Raw genomic sequence first — 18,208 nt, 5'->3', positions numbered from 1 at the left:
ACTCAGGGTCTACACCTTGAGCCACTCCACCAGCCCTTTTTTGTGATAGGTTTTTTTGAGGTAGGGTCTCACGGACTATTTGCTTGGCCTAGCTTTGAACCTCGATCCTCCTGATCTCTGCCTCCTAAGTAGTTAGGATTACAGGTGTGAGCTACCAGCGCCCAGCTATCCTTTGTATTTGACTTTACACTGGTAAGACAAAACAACTTAAGAGAAGAAAAGTTGTTTAGTTTATGGTTTCAGGGGTTTCAATCCACTATGGTAAGGGCATGGTGGAGCACAGCAGCTCACACCAAGGTGGATAGGAAGCAGAGAGACAGAATTGCTATACTAGAGGGCCTTCTCTTCAACCCCCCCAACCCCCCGTCTTCTGTCATGGTCCCCAGTGTACAGGATGGTTCTGCCCACATTCAGAGTGTGTTTTTCCCTCCTTAGTTAATCCTTTCTGGAAATGCTATCACAGACACACTCGGAGGTATAATTTAATAATCTTCTGGGCATCAATAGGTCCAGTCAAGTTGACAACCAAAATTAACCAAGTTGACCTCTGGTTCAACTTGACACCAAAACGTATTTCCTTAAACCCCTTAAACCATAACATTCCACCCTTGGGCAACCAAAAGGTTCATGTCTGTCTCATAATGCAAAATGCATTTAGTTCATCTACAAGAGTCCCATAGTCTTAACAGTTCCAATACTGTTCAAAAGTTCAGGTTCATGCCAGGTGCCCTTGGCTCACACCTACAATCCTAGCTACTCAGGAGGCAGATATCAGGAGGATCACAGTTTTCGAAGTCAGTAGGGGCAAATAGTTTGTGAGACCCTATTTCGAAAATACCCATTACAAAAAAAGGGCTGATGGCCTCAGTGCCGCAAAAAGAAAAAGGAAAAATGTATCTAGAAAAAAGGGCTGGTGTAGTGGCTCAAGTGGTAGAGTGCCTGCCTGGCAAGTGTGAGGCCTTGAGTTCAAACCCCAGAGCCACCAAAAAAAAAAAGTTCAAGTTCAAAGTCTCCTCTGAGACTCTGACAAATTCTTTAACTATGAACCTTTATAAAATCAATAACAGATTGCATACATTCAACATCCATTGGCACAGACTAAACATTCTCATTCCAAAAGGGAGGAATAGGAAAATAGAAAAGAGGGATGGGACCAAAGAAAGACTGAAACCCAGCAGGGCACCTTGTGGTGTTATGTGAGCTCCAGAGGTCTTAGGCATCCCTGTGGCCATACCATTTGCGGCTCACATGGCTTCACTCTTGGGCTGGCTCTGTCCCCTGCCTGCAACTTTCTCATCTGCCTGAACGTGGCAGATGTTCCACATCCTTGGCATCTCTACCTTCCTAGGCTATATTCTATTTCATCCTCACAGCTTCTTGGTTATCTTTCTGCAGGGATTCTGACCCAGCCACACATTACCTGGCCTCTGGAGCCTTCTTTTGATATCTGGGTGGAAGTCTCCATGACCCTTGCATTCTGCACACCTCCCGTTGCCCATAACAAGCTGCTGCCAGCTTGAGCAGTAGCTGGGCCCCTTTGGAACATGGCTGCAGTGGCTACTGAGTGACTAGATGGTTGAATTTGGGGAAACACTTTCCTAGGCAGTCTTGTGTGAGCAGGGAACCCTGGAATCCTTACAGAAAAGTCTTAGAAATTAGTTAGAACCTTCATTTTTATTTTTTTAAATTTTTATTTTATTCAATATATATTTGTTTTATTCAAATGTTTGGGTCATTTCTCCCCCCTGCCCCCACCCCCTCCCTTACCACCCACTCCGCCCCCTCCCTCTCCCCCCACCCCCTCGCTACCCAGCAGAAACTATTTTGCCCTTATCTCTAATTTTGTTGAAGAGAGAGTATAAGCAATAATAGGAAGGAACAAGGGTTTTTGCTGGTTGAGATAAGGATAGCTATACAGGGAGTTGACTCACATTGATTTCCCGTGCATGTGTGTTACCTTCTAAGTTAATTCTTCTTGAACTAACCTTTTCTCTAGTTCCTGGTCCCCTTCTCCTATTGGCCTCGGTTGCTTTAAAGTACCTGCTTTAGTTTCTCTGCGTTGAGGGCAACAAATGCTATCTAGTTTTTTAGATGTCTTACTTATCCTCATCCCTCCCTTGTGTGCTCTCGCTCTATCATGTGGTCAAAGTCCAGTCCCCTTGTTGTGTTTGCCCTTGATCTAATGTCCGCATATGAGGGAGAACATATGGTTTTTGGTCTTTTGGGTCAGGCTAACCTCACTCAGAATGATGTTCTCCAATTCCATCCATTTACCAGCAAATGATGACATTTCATTCTTCTTTGTGGCTGCATAAAATTCCACATTTTCTTGATCCATTCGTCAGTAGTTAGAACCTTTAAACCTTTGAGTCTGTGATGTGAGGCATCTCACCAATTCTTGAGATGCCTTTGAGGCATCTTTCCTATTGTCTCAATGCAAAGAATTGGCTTCTTTTTAATGGCTCCACACTTTCCTTGTCCCCAAGTTTCTTTTACAGGCAAACCCTTCTGTTCTGCCTTTAAAAATTTTTGTTCGGTATTAGGGTTTGAACTCAGGGCCTTGAGCTTGCTAGGCAGTGCTCTACCACTCTGAGCCACAACTACAGCCCTTTTTTACTTTAGTTATTTTCCAGATAGGGTTTTTCATTTTTGCTTGGGATCAGTCTTGGACTTTGATCCTCCTACCTACTTACTGCTACCCAAGTAGCTAGGATTACAGCATGCATCCCCATCCTAGCTTATTTGTTGAGTTGGGTCTTCCCTAACTTTTTGTCCAGGCTAGCCTTGAACCTCAGTCCTCCTGATTTCCACTTCCATAGTAGCTGGAATTACAGCAATGAGCCACTGCACCCGGCCCTCTGCTCTGCTTTTTCCTCACAGTTCTTACTATAAACTTGGCTAAAAACAGCAAGCAATACCCATGTAAAGCTTGAATGGTGAGCTGCCTTGAAATCTCCTCTGCTGGATAAATTTGTCCATCACTTTTAAGTTCAACCTTCCCCAAACTCTCAGGATAAGGACAAAATGTAGACAAGTGTTTTGGCCAGTACATAACACAAATAGCCTCACGTCCAATTCTCAATAGAGTCCTCCTGTCCATCTGAAACCTCATAAGCATAGCTTTCACTGCCCACATTTCTATCAGCATTCTAGTTCTCTGAATACAGGCCAGAATTGCCCATGCAGCTCTCTGCTTACAGCATTCTAGGGCTTCTCTAGCCTGCATCTTTAAAGTTTTTCAAATTTCTCCTGAAGACTAGTTCCAAAAGCATCTGAGCATATGAGCAGATAGTCGATGACTTCTTTTCTCTGGTAGCAAGTTTAAATGTTTTTTCTTGGTGAATTTGTGGCCCCATTTGTTTTTGGAGACCTGGAGCAGATCCATTGCTTGCTGCTAGTGTGGGCCAAAGCCACACACTTCTCTTATTATGTATTGCTCAAACTTGATGTGCTTGTCTTTTTTTTTTTTGGCAGTACTGGGGTTTGAACTCAGGGCCTCATGTTGTTAGGCAGGTGCTCTATCCTTTGAGCCACTCCACCAGCCCTTTTTTGTGTTGGGTGTTTTCCAGATAGGGTCTGGTGAACTATTTGCCCAGACTGGCTTCGAACCTAGAACCTCATGACCTCTGCCTCCCAAGTAGCTAGGATTTCACACCTGGAGCTATGCTTATTTTGATTATTTTGTTGCCCTTATTGAGATCCATGGTGATGGGGTGGCACAGAACCATCAGTGCTGCTCTTCAATGGCTTTTCTTTCTTTTCTTTTTTGGTGGTACTGGGATTTGAACTCAACAGGCACTGTTTGAGTCACTCCCATGTCTGTTAGTTCTTATAATCAAAAAAAAAAAAACCAGGGCTGGGCGCTGGTGGCTCACACCTGCAATTTTAGCTACTTGGGAAGCTGACATCAGGAGGATCACAGTTTGAGGCTAGCATGGGCAAATAGTTCTTGAGACCCTATCTCCAACATTACCAGAGCAAAATGGACGGGAGGGTGTGTCTCAAGTGGTAGAGAGGTAGAGTGTCTGCTTTGCAAGGGTGAAGCCCTGAGTTCAAATTCCATCCCGCCAAAAAAAAAAAAGACCAAGAGTGGAAGCGTGGATCAAGTGGTAGAGAGCTTGCCTAGCAAATGCAAGGCCCTGAGTTTAAACTCTAGTTCTACAAAACAAACAAAAAGCAAAACAACCAAAAACCTAAGCCTAGGGTCTTGGTTAGCTTTACAATGTAATAACATTCACCCATTTAAACCTCGTCCCCAGGTGCTGGTGGCTCACGCCTGTAATCATAGCTACTCAAGAACAAGGTTCAAAGCCAACCCAGCAAATGGTTCATGATACCCTATCTTGAAAAAACCCATCACAAAAAAAAAGGACTGGTGGAGTGGCTGAAGGTGTATACTCCTGTCAGTACCAAAAAAAAAAGAAATTAATAAAAAAGACACTGCAAAAAGAGAAAAAAGAAACAAACAACAACAACAACAAAAAGCAAAGTAAGAATATTCAATGATACACTATATTTCAAAGGGGCCTCCATACAAGATTGTATAGAAAAAAATCTTAATGTATAACAAGTATATATGGGTGTTGGGGGAGGGGGAAATGGATCAATTCAGCGAACTCCCAATTCAAGGCATGAACCACTGCTCTGAAAGATTGAAATTAAGACTAGAGGAATATAATTACAGTTTTTCTTTCCTCTGTGTCTCAAGACTTCTTTAGTTAGTGCATTTGTATTTTTACTTTGAAATATCAAATTAATACTTGTTAAAAATTCCAACCTTATCGAAGTATCTACAATTGCAAATCAATTTTCCCCCATCCTTTCACTCTCTGATCTCATTCAGCACCCCAGATGAATCCAGTTAATAGGGGATCTCCTACCAGTTCTTTTCTATTCTTTGCATTCACAAATGCAGAGTCTCTACTCATTCCTTGTCAATCGCTCTGCCACCCTAGATAATACCAAGGAGAATGAGGGCTTGCTGTGTGCCTAAAGTGTTTTAAGAGTATGCCTTGTGAACTCGGGGTGGTCGGAGTTCCCCTCTTCCTCTGCCCTCTACAGTGTGTCCTGGATTGCCCTCTTGCCCCTTACCCCCATTCTTCAAGGCAGATGGAGAGAGCGTTAATTTATAAAATGTAAATCAAATTCAATATTGTCCCCTTCAGCGTCTTCCATTGTACTCGAATTAAATCCTAGTTACTTAGTGATCTTACTATCCTCTATGGTTGCCTTTATGGGGCCGTGCTTGAGTAGCTCAGGCAAGGTCCCCTGCAGGGAACCCGGCTTCACTGCGAAGGGAGAGCCCTCCCAAGGGACAGAGGCGGGGCTTCTTGTGCTGGGGGAGGAGCCTCAAATCAAGTGCGATCAGAGCCGCAGGGGGGGAAGCTTTCGACTGAGGGCGAAGGAGGGGAGCACCGCTAAAGCTGGGCCGCGGACCCCGCACTCGTTCCTGCCGGCCCGTCGGAGCCATTGAGGCCAAGGTGAGCGTCCACCTTCCGGCTGGGGGGCGGGCTCTGTCCGCAGGGCTGTCTTTGGCTCCTCCAGGCTGGGCAGTTCCCACGGGACCCTGCATGGAGGCGCGGAGGTGGTGGCCTTTTGGGGAACCTGCAGGAAAGGCTGCTAAAGGGGCTGGGCGGCCTGCCCCAACCCTCCCTGAACCCCGCCTCTTCTCCCCTCCCCCAGGCCTGGGCAGGCGCCCGCGGAGAGCTAGCCGCATCTTTGGGGACCGCGGGGCAGCGGCCAGCAGCGCGGCGAGAGAGCGGCCAACAGTGGGGATGCGAGGTACCGGCGTTAGCCAAGGCCAAGTGGCCCTAGAGAGGGAGTAGAGGCCGGGCCTTCGGCATTTCTATCGCGGGTTCGAGGAAAGTGGCCTCAGTGGAGAGGGAAGGTGAGGGGAGGGTAGGCAGGCTTTGCGGGTAGCTAATAGTCGAGATCTCTCTCTCTAAATATCTATCTCTCATCTCGCTATATATTCCTAAATGTTATACTTACACATTCATTTCGTCTAACTGCTTTTAAAATTTTTAACAGTGTGTCTTGTAGATCTTAGTATATCAGAGAATCCAAATTTATCCCAGTTTTAAACCGCTGCATTGTGTGATTGTACTACAGTTTATTTAACCATTTCCTGATTGTTGTACATTAGCTTGTTTCCCTTTTTGGGGGAGGGGACTATTCTAAGTAATACTGTAATGAATGGGTTTGTGTATGTTTCATGCACATGTGAGAGTATTCCTGTAGAAGAAATTCTTAGAAGAGTAATTGCAGGGTCAAAGTGTGTATGCATTTTGAATTTTGATAGATTCGTCCAATTAGTATAGCTCCTAATTTACATTACCCAATGTTGTGCTAGTGACTATTTTTCCATAGTCGTGCCAACATGAATTGTTATCAATCGTAATAATTTTGAACAATTTAAAGGTAAAAATTGAATGTAATTATTTTATTTGTATTTTCCTGATTATTAGTAAAATTGAACATATTTTTATTTGTCCGATTACAAAAGTGAATAGGCAAGAATCAATAGGCTCCCTACCTATAAGCAATAAGCATTTTGAAAATTGGATACTAAAAAAACCCCATTTGCAATAGCAAGAAAAACGAATAAAAATACCTGCAAGTACACTGCAAAACTTTATTGAGGAATACAATGAAAAAGCGTTTGCATAAATGGAGGAGGAATATCATGCTTCTGGATAAGAAGGTCAATTTTGTAGTGATGTCCATTTTTCCTATATTGATTTATGCAATTTCAGTAAATACCAAGTTTTTGAAACTTAATATGATTCTAAAGTTCATGAAGGGAGATGGCTTGGAATAACTGAGAATATATTTTTAAAGACAAGTAAAGATAGGGTTAATTGTACTACTAGGTATTAAACTGTACGCTACGGGAATAATATTTAAATTCGAATGGACAAAACAATGCATTAAAATGAAAAAGCCCACAAATCGAACCGGATTGGATCCCAAGATTTATTAAATAAACATTGTTGGCTAGACATGGAAAATTGCCATATTAAAAGCTTCAAACACTCACCTCCCCACCCCAAGCGTGAATTTGCCTTTGAGGGCAGACTCCTTTGTTTGGAGAAAACCACTTTATTGGGTCTTTTTGGTTATGCCAAAGTAAAGCTTCAGTAGTTAAAATTGGTGGCTTCGGAGCTAGAACTAACGATACGAGCCTTTCGTTAGATTAAGATGGATTCGGGTTATCCTGCAGTGCGGCTAGGGAAGGACTCTGGATATTATAAGTCTTCTAAATTTTTTTTGATCTAATGGGTAAAAAATGTTATGTCATTGTTTTCATTTGCATTTGCATGCTTATTGTGAGACTGAAAGTGTTTTATGTGTTAGTCAAGGATTATATGTTATTCCTGGAGGCAGGTAACAATGGGGGATCCATTACTTCTCTTCCAGAATGGAGTTTGGGTAATTGGTACAGCTCTGCCGGAACCGTGAGAATAAACAGGTTGACTTTTTAAATTTTCCTCAAGCACTAGGCAGGCTCTAGACACCTAGAACGGGGGCGGAGGCAGTTTTCAGGACATGGCCGAGATTTGGCGCTGAGCTGTGTCATCGCGAGGTTTGGCACCCAGCTCCGCAGTGGGTCGGAAACCTCGTGGTAGGCGAGATCCCTGCAGGATGGGAGCTTCCTCCCTTTCCGCGAAAAACTCCCAGTCATTTTCACGAAGCCCCGCCTTTCTCCTTTTTAGGAGTATGCACCTGGTCTCGCGAGATCTCGTGTTTCCTAAAGGCGAGGCGCGGGCGGCATCCTGCGGTGAATTTCGAAGGTCTCGCCGAGGCTAAACGTAATATCGCGATAGTTCTTGCAGCGCATGCGGGAGCCGCCGGCGGCGGCAGATTGGCTCCGCCCCTTGGTGCTTCGTGAGGCTGTGCGTCATTTGCTTTTCGCTTCGCGTAGGGTGAGAATGGAGCTATAGCGACTTCGGCTTTGGTGGGGGGAGGGCTCTGTGAAGGGCTGGGCTCAGGTTTTCCCCGTCCGGTAGAGGTTCTCGCGGGATCGCGCGGAGGCGGCAGCATTTCGGCTACTGACTGCAGCAGCCGCGAAGGGAAAGGCAGCGTCTTTTGCTGGTGCTGTTCTCAGACGGTGAGTTCTCGCGGGAGCAGTGTTACGTCCTCGTGGGATTCGTTGGCGGAGGTAGCTTTGGGGGTGGTGGTGGGGGAGCAGTGACTAGGGTTCGGTCCGCCTGCTGTTAAGATGGCGGCGGAGGTTGATGTCTGTCCAGCTTGGACCTGGGACTAAGGTGTTGGCTATCCGCGTTTGTGACGCCTCTCAGGTACCTGGCGTTAAGGAGGTGACAAATGGCGAAACGCAGAGGTGCCGCTAAATAGTACCTGAAACGAATACCATCCCGTTTCTAGTCGGTTGGGGCGACACCATTTCCCGGGCCTCAGCCGCGTGTGGGCCTGCCTTTGCCTCACCAATCGATCAACGCCTCCGTTGTCGCCTCCGCAGTGGGCGGGTTGGGAAGTGTGGGATGGGGGTTCGGAGTTAGTTGGGTAGTGGGGTGGGGATTACATTGGGTGGTGGGAGAGGGGACCTACCAGCGACGACTGGTCTCCTCCCCCCTACCATTTTTTATGGGCCTGCCTCCGTTCTCAGCTCTGGTGATGCCCCAGATGAATCCCTTCGTTTTTGTTGAGTGGAGGGGGACTCTGTTTCTCCAATTCCTATGCTCTTTGTACTGAGGTTGAGGGGTCAAGTTGTAGTCTCTGACGTACTCCTCTCCTTTCTCCCCAAATTCTACCCCCTGTCAAATTTCCCTCATCTACGTGGATAGTTGGGGTTAGTATTTAGAGGGGGGAGTCAAAGCTTTTTCCTGTTAGCCTCTCCCTAGTCCTTCTAATTTAGAGCTTATCTTGAATCTTCTAGCCTATCCAGTCTCTTTCCATTGGTCCCCTTGGTGCAGCCGTTGAATAGAGCCTATATCGTTCCTTGCATTTACTCCATCTTTGTGGATGGAGCCATGGTAGTCTTCCATTTCCTCAGATCTTCACGCCTGTTTGGCCCTGATCCGGGACAGGGTACTTTTCTTTAACTCTCAATGCTACTAGACCACTCTTAGGCAGGACAATGAATGGGTTGGATGATTGCAGACCTCATGGCCTCCTCATTTGTGGCTGTTAGCCCTTCCTTCCTCATAACTGGCTCCCCCACCACCTAAAAAAGGTCTTAGAGGATAACCCTCCAACTTTCTCTTCCTAGTCCCTCCACCATATCCCGTGCAAGCCTTGACCCGCCCCCTTTTCCTGCATTGCTGAGTTTTTGTAGCTTTTTGGTCTGTTGACATCTATTTTTGCTGCTAACCACCTCATAAGTGTCTCTAACCTCTTAATCCTTGTACACCCCTCCCTCCCCCTCCTTTTTTTCCCCAAGAGTTGAATCTTCTAGAGAGATTCTTCATTTTCCTTCCTCCATGTGTTAGAGTATGTCTTGCCCCTCAAACATTGCCCTGTTTTGCTTTATTTCTCCCCCACCCCAAAAATGTCACCACCTGTATTCCAGGCAATTAATTCCCTATCATTTGTTTTCTTTGTAGATTACATGTTCTGCATTGCTTTCTTTTAACTCCAATGTTGCATAGATTGAGGAGACACCAACATTTCCCATTCATGCAAGGCAGCCTGGTGTAGTAGAGATACTGCTTGCTTTGGGTTCACATTGAACCTTGTGACCTTTGGCAAATTACTTTCCAGATTCTCAGTTTCTTCATCTATATAATGGGGATAGTAGTACTTTAAAGGGTTGCTAGAATTCATGAGAAAATTTATAAAGTGCCTGGTTCATAGCACACAATAAATTGTGATGACTTTTTATTGGGGTGCAAATACATTGGTAGATAACCCATATTATATATTATATGTTCCTTTTATGACCTGGGAAAGAAGAGATTTTTTTTTGTTTCTTCAGCTGTAAATTTTTGTATATTTCTAGGCCAGACCAATAATTTTTGTATTTTTTCCCTCTTCATCAACCACTCTATCTCCACTGATTCGTGCTGCTTGAATATGATTCCCAGTCTTTGAAGCTAGTGTAGAAATTTCAGTGCAAAATCACTCTCCTGGAATGACCATCACCCATGATGTTTCTGTCAACCACACCCAAGTGTTTTACCTTTTGGAAGGGATGCCTCCTCCCTTGCCTACTCATTCCTTCCACTCCTTCAAAGGCAGTCTGTTCTGTAATTCACCCTACAAAAAGTAATGAAATTTGTATCATGCATTTTTTAGTGGAAAAGGGAGCTAGCTGGTTTTCATGTGTTCATAATTCTTTTCTCCTACCTCATTTATTTGGCCTCTCAAATCAGCATGGGGGGTTCTTCTACTTGGCCATCTTCTTACCTGAGTAGAATAATTCCTATCTGAGAAACAGTGGAAAGGTTGATTACAATACCAAGCTTCTTTTCCAGAGGGAACCACTGACAGTTCTTTGACACACTATTTCTTGTTGTGCTTGTGACATTTTATGTTTTCTAACTTGCTTATGAAATAGAAGTGACTACATTTGATTTGGAGATTTTTTTTTTCTAATTACTTTTGTAGTTTGTGGGAGTTGAACTGGAAATATGGTGGCAAAAAGTATACTGTAATTGAAAATTTATGATGGGTAACCATCTTATAACTAACTATATGTGGACTTTAGTTTTGAGTTTCAGAATTTGCTTTATTTTGAGAAGTGCTTTGGACATAAATGAATCTCCTTTTTCATGGGAGGACATTTCACTTTGTTTTCAGATTTTTGCCTTGGTACCTTTTACAATGGGTTCAGCAGTGATCACAAGTTAGCTAACCCTTAATTTGACTCTTGTCCTTCAGCATTAGAATAAATCTGGGAATGATAATCTAGGCGTGACCTAAAAGGTTTAAGTTATTCTAGGTAGATCTCTGAGAAGAGAGGAAGGAGTGGCAATACCAAATAAAAACTTTGTCTAAGGTTCAGTGGCAAAGTTCAACCTGAATTTCCAGGATGTTTATCGTTTGTCTCCCAGTATGGCCAAAAGGCATGTATGAAGGTGAAAAATAATTTTTATGTGTACAATTTTTTTTTCACAGAATATAATTTTCCTTATTTATAGTGAGGACATAAAATTGTTTACAAGATTAACAACTCTCTCCTTTAATTTCATTTAGTTTGAAAACTCAGTTGAGTTTTCAGAGGTGTTGTCTAATGTCATTAGAAGTATTATTACTGTTGGTTTCTAAATTCTTCAGTTACTGCTCAAAGCAGGTCTTAAAAATGCAAATAGGTACATGAGGACAATTGCTTCACAAAGAACAATTGTGATTATGTTTAAATATTGATATAATGGTTAACTCCCCCACACTCTAATGTGTTGTATGTCTCTGCCCTCCTACCTTTTTTTGTAGGTCCTCCAATAGCCTGACCTGAGTGGGTTAGTGCTGCAGAAGAACCAGCAGACCAACTTGGTCATCAGGAAGGTTCAGGAAGCTGTTGGAGCAGAGTTGGGATTTCCCTCCAGGATGAGTATGATTGGCTGTATTTTTAGGTTAGTTTTTGTAGATCTTTGTGTGTAGTATTTGTATTTTACTTCCTGGAATGGAGCATGTGGGGCTGTTTTCATTCTGCATTTGAGTTGCTTTGATTTCCTCCATGGTTTGGATCATATGTGGCACTGGTTGTTTCTTGCATTGTAGTAGATGGAGCTCATTATTGAATTAAAGGGAAATGTTTAAGTGAATTCTGTATGTACATGATTTTTAAAATCACATAAGTATAAAATTACAAGATATGTCTAACCAATTCTTTTTAAAAGTTACTATGAAATGTTTCAAACATTAAAACTGAGTAGTATGATGATCCCTCCATGTACCTGTACTTTGAAATAAACCCCTGCTGTCATATTATTTTTATTTGTAAAATATTTGTATCTCTAAAAGACAAGAGTTCTTTTAAACATAACTGCAAAAGCATCACAACTCAAAAAAATGAGTGACTTTTAAGAAGTCACTCGTTAATTGTTGAAGAATTTGTCTACAGTTTTCTACACGTTTGGAAATTACAGCCCATAGAGGTCTCTAGCCCATTCTTGTTAAAAGACTCGGGAGAACCCATTATAATGGAACAATGGTAGTAATCTCCTGTATCCCAGTTGGAGTTGATACTGCTGGTCTAGTCACTATCCTAAAATAACTAGTCATGGATTCCTTTTTCTGTGGCAAAGTCCAATTTGATACCTGACTTCAGTTCCATGTCTTGGCCCTGTTTACTGTTCCAGATAAAAAGTAGGCCTCCTGGTAGAAGAAGCTGATGTTTCCTATAATGACCTGATTGTGCCTTTGGGGGTTTTCATGCATGGTAGCCATATCCTTAGGTGATTTGGTTATTTTATAATATAATATAGTGTTGCTCTTTATTTTCTTGGTAGCAATATCTCAGCTGTTCTGACCTATAGCATCAAAGCTAATGATACCTACTGACGAGTTCTTTGGCTGTCACACTAAAACAGTTTTTAAGAGCTTACTCTTAGATCCTGGTTTTCAGCTATTATACACAACTGTACTTTTCCTGTTATTTTTCTTTTTATTTCATCTGGAAGCCTAGTATAAAGTCCTTTAAATTGTTCATTTCTTATGCAACCTTAGCCATTTTGGGATCTGCCCTATATCCATTTCATCTTCAAAACTAGAGAAAGGAAGTTGGATACAGGTTCCAACCAGCCTTTGACTTACACACAAAAGTGGTCAGGGCAAGGCTTCTTGTGCCTATATTTAAAGTTAGGATTTCAAGGAAGAAGAATAAAAATAAGAACCTCAAGTTGAAGGGGCAGAAAGGGAGAAACATCATGAATGAAAATTTTGAGGTATTTAGATGAAATATGATTGTAAATCACCATTGCTATGGGTCATGAGTTCAGGACTTTGAATTGATAAAGAAGAGTCACTCTGAAAATTGGCTAAATAGTAATTTGATTTCTTGAGAATTGCAGCAAGTTTATGTTTTCAACAAAAGCATTTTTGAGCACATTAGATATAGTTAGATATTTGCACTGGAATGTTTCTGTAGTTAAAAAATTTAAACAAGATCATGTGGAACTAGGATAACTATAGAGTACTGTTAAAGAACTTTGCACACAGTAGGGATTCCAATGTTTGATTTTTTTCCCAATTCTTAACAGCACATTCACAATAGAAGTGCTGTGTTATTTGTTGTTGTTGTTGTTGTGTGTTTTCAACCATGAGTTCGAAGTATTAAAATGCCAAACTTGGTTGCTTTGAAAATATTTGCCCTTCACATTCCATATTTCCTCTCCTGGAATAAGATAAGTTGTTAAAAATCTGTTGTGTAGCTGTGACCATATTAGGCTGCTTTACTGCAGTCTCCCCATCTATATGGTAGATAGTCATAAGCACTTGTGTACTTAAGTGTTTTCCTGTATTTTTCTCTGACTCCTGTCCTCAATGACTGGTTACCAGATGTTTATATATGTTAATGTCAGGGATAATTCAACTCTTAAGATTCTTGGGAGGCTTCTCATTTGATGTGTCACAGGGGTTGAGTTGCTAAAACTTGATGTACTTGTCATCCAGCTTGGTTTTCTGGTTATAGAAATGCTTTCAGGTATTGAAGGAGTGGTGCTCTATGAGTAAAACAACTGTAGGTTTTGTTTGTTTGTAAGGCTGTTAACCTGAGGATTTTCAACTTTTGAGTTCTTTAAGAGAACTCAAAATGATTAAAAAATTTTTTCAGTCATTTGGCTTTTAAAATTACAGTGGTGATATAAGTTGATCCCAGAATGATTTTCACAGAAAGTTGGAATATTTTTGTTTTTATGAAGGTATCATTCAATGAAAATTGGTATTGTAGATGTGATTTAGTTTGTACTGTGCTGACTGAACTAGGTAAATGTTAAAATTTTTCTACAAAAATTCTTCAACCCTGAGATTTTGGTTGTATAATCTTAAATGTTGAAAGAAAGCAGATTTTCCTTTTCAATAGGGATTAAGTGGTGACTAAAAGCAGGGAGAATTTAAATTATTCTGGAATGATCCTGATAGTTTAGATTTAGAAGATTGGAAAGTCCGAACATACTACCATGAATTTATGTACTATCTTTAGTACAACTCAGGTTTTAAGTCCTTATAATTAGATGTTAGAGATAATTGTTTTGAAGATGCTTGGGTATATTGCATTTGATGGCTGTTTGTTTTAGAACAGTTTTTAAAGATTGCTTAATGGTTGTTATTTGCTACATATATTTATCTATTTTATAATGAGGCATATTTCTCTTGGTCTTTGCTTTTTTTCCCCATCTACTATACATATTTTTATTTCTGTTCTCCTATATTTTTTGAGACAGGATCTTGCTGTGTTGCCCAGTGACCTCAAGTTCCTGGGGTCAAGTTATCCTACTTTGGCTTCCTAAGTAGATGAGATTATAAGCATGGGCCACTGCTTTCTGTCTCAAGTTTTTATGAGTGGAAAGAAAGACTTTTCAACACAGTGATTAAGAAGATAGACTCTGGCCTGGCGCAAGTGGTTCATGCCTGTAATCCTAGCTACTCAGGAGGATTTGAAGCCAGCTCGGGCAAATAGTTCACGAGACCATAGCTCAAAAAACCCTTCACAAAAATAGGGCTGGTGGAGTGGCTCAAGGTGAGGGCCCTGAGTTCAAGCCCCAGAATTGAAAAAAAAAAAAAAAAAGAAGCAGCAGATGGAGAGTGTGGTTCAAATTCTGACTCTGTATCTTTTCAACTGTGTCATCTTGTACATATTATTTAACCTCTTCATGCCACAGTTCTTCATCTGTAAAATAATGAAGATTTACCTACCTTGTAGGGTTTGGGGTGTGATTCTGAAATTTTAGGGAACATCAGAATCATCTAAAGGGCTTGCTGGAACAGATTATTGAGCCATACCACTAGAGTTTCTCATTCTGTAAGTCTGAGGGGGCCCCAAATTTTGCAGTTTTGAGTTCCCAAGGTGATACTGATGCTCCTGGTCAGGGAAATGCTGACACAGGACAGTAGTTGGCAGGAGGATTCACTGTGTTTTTCTGGCCATTACTTTCTCAGTCTATGAGTAAAACACTTCACTTTTCACTGCTCCATACTACTTACTGCCATCACGTGGAAGTAAATTTGAAATCTTCTATATGCAGTGATTCTTAAAATGTAGCCCCCAGATCAATATTTCTATTTCCTACACATTGCCAGATGAATCCAGAGACTTGATTAAATTTAGGTTCGTTCACTTTGGCAAACATGTTGTGAGGACCATTGTGAATGGTGTTCATTCACAACCTTCATTATGTTTTGATGATGTCCTAGATTTTTTTTAATCCAATTATTTACCAGGGGCTGCAAAATGCTGATGTTTCAATACAGTAGTTTTGGTCCCCTCTTTTATTTGGTTAGTCAGTGATGTAGTTTATAGAGAAAGTTTATATAGAAAGAGTAGAATAAATGTTCAGTTTTTTTTAAAACACAGCTTTCAAAACAATGAGTTGGTTCCCTGTCATATTCAGAAAGATACATAAACATGTATATGTGTATAACTAGGCACTCATGGATGTAGACCTTGTTGAGTTTCAAAACATTAGTAAAGCTAATGTACTGAGGATTGTTCCTGTTTTGGTTAATGGAACTCTCTTGAAGTTGGCTGATTGTTTTTCACATGATCCCTAGTAGTCTTGGATGATTTTTCTGAATTGTACGTCAGGATGTTCCAGGCTTATTCTTGGTACATTTCTGTCCCAGACCTGAAATCAGCTAATGAGATTAAGATAAAAGGTGATATCAAGGAAAATCCCTCTTTACCCTGGGTAGCTTTGAACTTTGTACACAGTCCCTTTTTTCCACTTAATTTCCATTCCCCAGGCTGCCTCTTCATTCTCCCTTATTTTTTTTTCTTTGTAAATAGAAAATTTGTATTAGAATTTAGGTAGAAAGGTTTGAGAAGCCTTGGTAATAGCAGAAATCATCGAGTCCAGATTTGGACCCTGGTCACTTATTAGTTCTATTAGTTTGGGTAAGTTAACCTTAGTTTTATCTGGGGAAATACTTTATTTGGTCATTGGAATTAAATGAGAAAAATGTAAGGTTTTAGAAGCAAAGTGTGGTGGTACAGTACATGCCTGAATCCTAGCCCTTGGGAGGCAGGAGGATCGTGAATTTCAGGCCAGCCTGGGCTACATAGCAAGATCTTGTCTCAAAAAACCAAAAAAAAAAAAAAGTAATATTTTAGTACACTAAAGGCGATCAGTAGGTGGTAATTTTTTAATATACTAGTTCATTTAGCTCTTCTAGCAGCTCAGGTTGGCAGTCAAGGGTGGTGAAATACCCAGTTAACAAGGTGTTTCTGGACCCTTTATGACTACGTAGGGCCATTAGTGGTGGGGAGGGATGGGATTTGTTCTTTGGTCATTTTAGGTCTTAGAGTCTAGCCAGTGATAACTGAATGTTCCACCAGAGTACTTTTTCACTTTGCAAAGCCTTACGAGTCACATTCATACTCCGAAGGGTCTTACCCAGTTCTGTAGTGATGTGTATTACATTGATTGCCTTGATCTCTCCATCTACACAGCCCCCTACTGTTCAGGGTTCTTCTGTTCAAGGTTCTGCTATAACCTTAGTAACCCATAATGAGTCTTCCCAATAGATGTCAGTGTCACCACTATTAACATACTTGAATAGCACCTTATATAACAGGTTAGAGAAGAGGTAATTATCCCTTTTAATATTTTGCATAGTATCTAAAGTATAGCATATGGCCCATAGTAAGTGCTCAATAAATGGAAACCATCGTTCATTTAAAAATTAATACTATATCTTTCTTTTCACACACCTTACCTCTTTCCAGTTGAATAAGCATTTACTGAGTGTTTCTCAGTACAGGGAATTAGGGACATAAAGTGAGTGAGACTTGGTCTTGGCCCTTGAGAAATTTATAATCCAGTTAAGGACTGTAAATGAGATTATATTTAAAGTTTGTTAGCTCTTTCGTGTCACTCTTTCTTCCCTTATGCTGTTCAAGCATGATAATAGTATGTCTATTGTTTATCAAAGGTCTCCTAATTCTATGTGCCTCCCTAGCATTTGAGACTGCTGATACATAAGAAAGTCTTCCACTGTCTGGTGAATACAGGGTAATGTCATGAAAAGCCTTTGGGTCAAGATGTGGTTTCAAAGTGGTGCGTGAAGTTGGTAGTACAATACCAGTTTATGGTTTGTAGATGAACTTAACCTAGTGTCGAGCTCTGTTCTGTTGCTTTAACTGCCTTCCTCTTACCTTCTCCCTTCCCTCTATGCTCCTAAAAATGTTTGTACATATAGAGGCTCCTAAACACAGTAATCATAGAGACAGCTGAACTTCATATAAATTAGAGCTTGAGTAGGCCGATGGTGTATCACTTAATTTTCATTCTTATCTACAAAATGGTAAATCAAAATGCCTGCTTTATAGGTTGCTGTGAACATTTAAGTGCAGTGATACATTTTAAAGTATTGAAACTAGAGAGTATTCTACAAAGATAAGGCCATTGTAATTTGTGTAAAAGAAATAGGTAATAGCTATGTTAGTTGGCAAATTACTTCATCATTGAGACGGTTTCCTCATCCTTTAAATGAGGGCAATCATATTCATTCAACAAATACTTATTGAGGACATACTTATTGTTGCTACATGCTGGGAATACAAAGATAAGCAACTGGAGTATGGAAAACAGAGAACTGGTGGTCTTCTAGGGGAGGGAGACTTATAAATCACACTCAAGGATTAGGACAGTCATGAGGAATGAACAGAATAGAATGTGCTATAGCCGTTTACATGAATGCAGCAGAGAATGTCATACAGAAATTGGTTAGGATTAAGCAAGATATATGAAAATAGGCCATGAACTCAAAAATACTTCAGATGCATTTATTTCTTTGAGCTAGATTTTATGACCTCCTTAGGGGTATTAACATACTCCTTCAGTAAAGCACCCTGAAAGTAATGCTTTTGTCTAAAAGAATTTTTCCATCCTTTTTTTTTTTTTTAGCATCTTCTAATATCCATCACTGAGTTGAGTCAGGAAAATCTAGAAAAAGTAGATATTTGCAGGCATCATAATTCCTCTCCAGTATTCAGTCATTATGAACATTTTGGTGTGTTCTCATCTTACTGATAAGGGTAACATTTAAAGGATAAGAAAAGAGGACAGACTTTTCTCAGAATAGAAAACTG

At 41.0% G+C, this 18,208-nt stretch overlaps 1 protein-coding gene and 1 pseudogene across 16 annotated transcripts in view; both read left to right on the top strand.

Moving 5' to 3' along the window:
• Window positions 1–1,520, top strand: part of LOC141419477 (small ribosomal subunit protein eS25-like) — a 45,278-nt pseudogene extending 43,758 nt beyond the window's left edge.
• Window positions 1,521–5,346: 3,826 nt separating this feature from the next.
• Window positions 5,347–18,208, top strand: part of Huwe1 (HECT, UBA and WWE domain containing E3 ubiquitin protein ligase 1) — a 152,416-nt gene continuing 139,554 nt past the window's right edge. For 7 of the 16 annotated variants that reach the window (XM_074063889.1, XM_074063885.1, XM_074063884.1 and 4 more), the window contains exons 1-2: window positions 7,835–8,110; window positions 11,392–11,531. The gene's annotated coding sequence lies outside the window, so the exon portion shown is untranslated. Of the gene's footprint in view, window positions 5,481–5,682; window positions 5,888–7,833; window positions 8,111–8,165; window positions 8,301–11,391; window positions 11,532–18,208 lie in introns of those variants that run through there. The other 9 variants (XM_074063894.1, XM_074063888.1, XM_074063891.1 and 6 more) reach the window with 6 other exon arrangements.

Source organism: Castor canadensis, chromosome X (genome assembly GCF_047511655.1).
Source record: "Castor canadensis chromosome X, mCasCan1.hap1v2, whole genome shotgun sequence".
NCBI lineage: Eukaryota > Metazoa > Chordata > Mammalia > Rodentia > Castoridae > Castor > Castor canadensis.
Note: the sequence above shows the minus strand (reverse complement) of the source record. Positions and strands in the feature narration are given on the sequence as shown.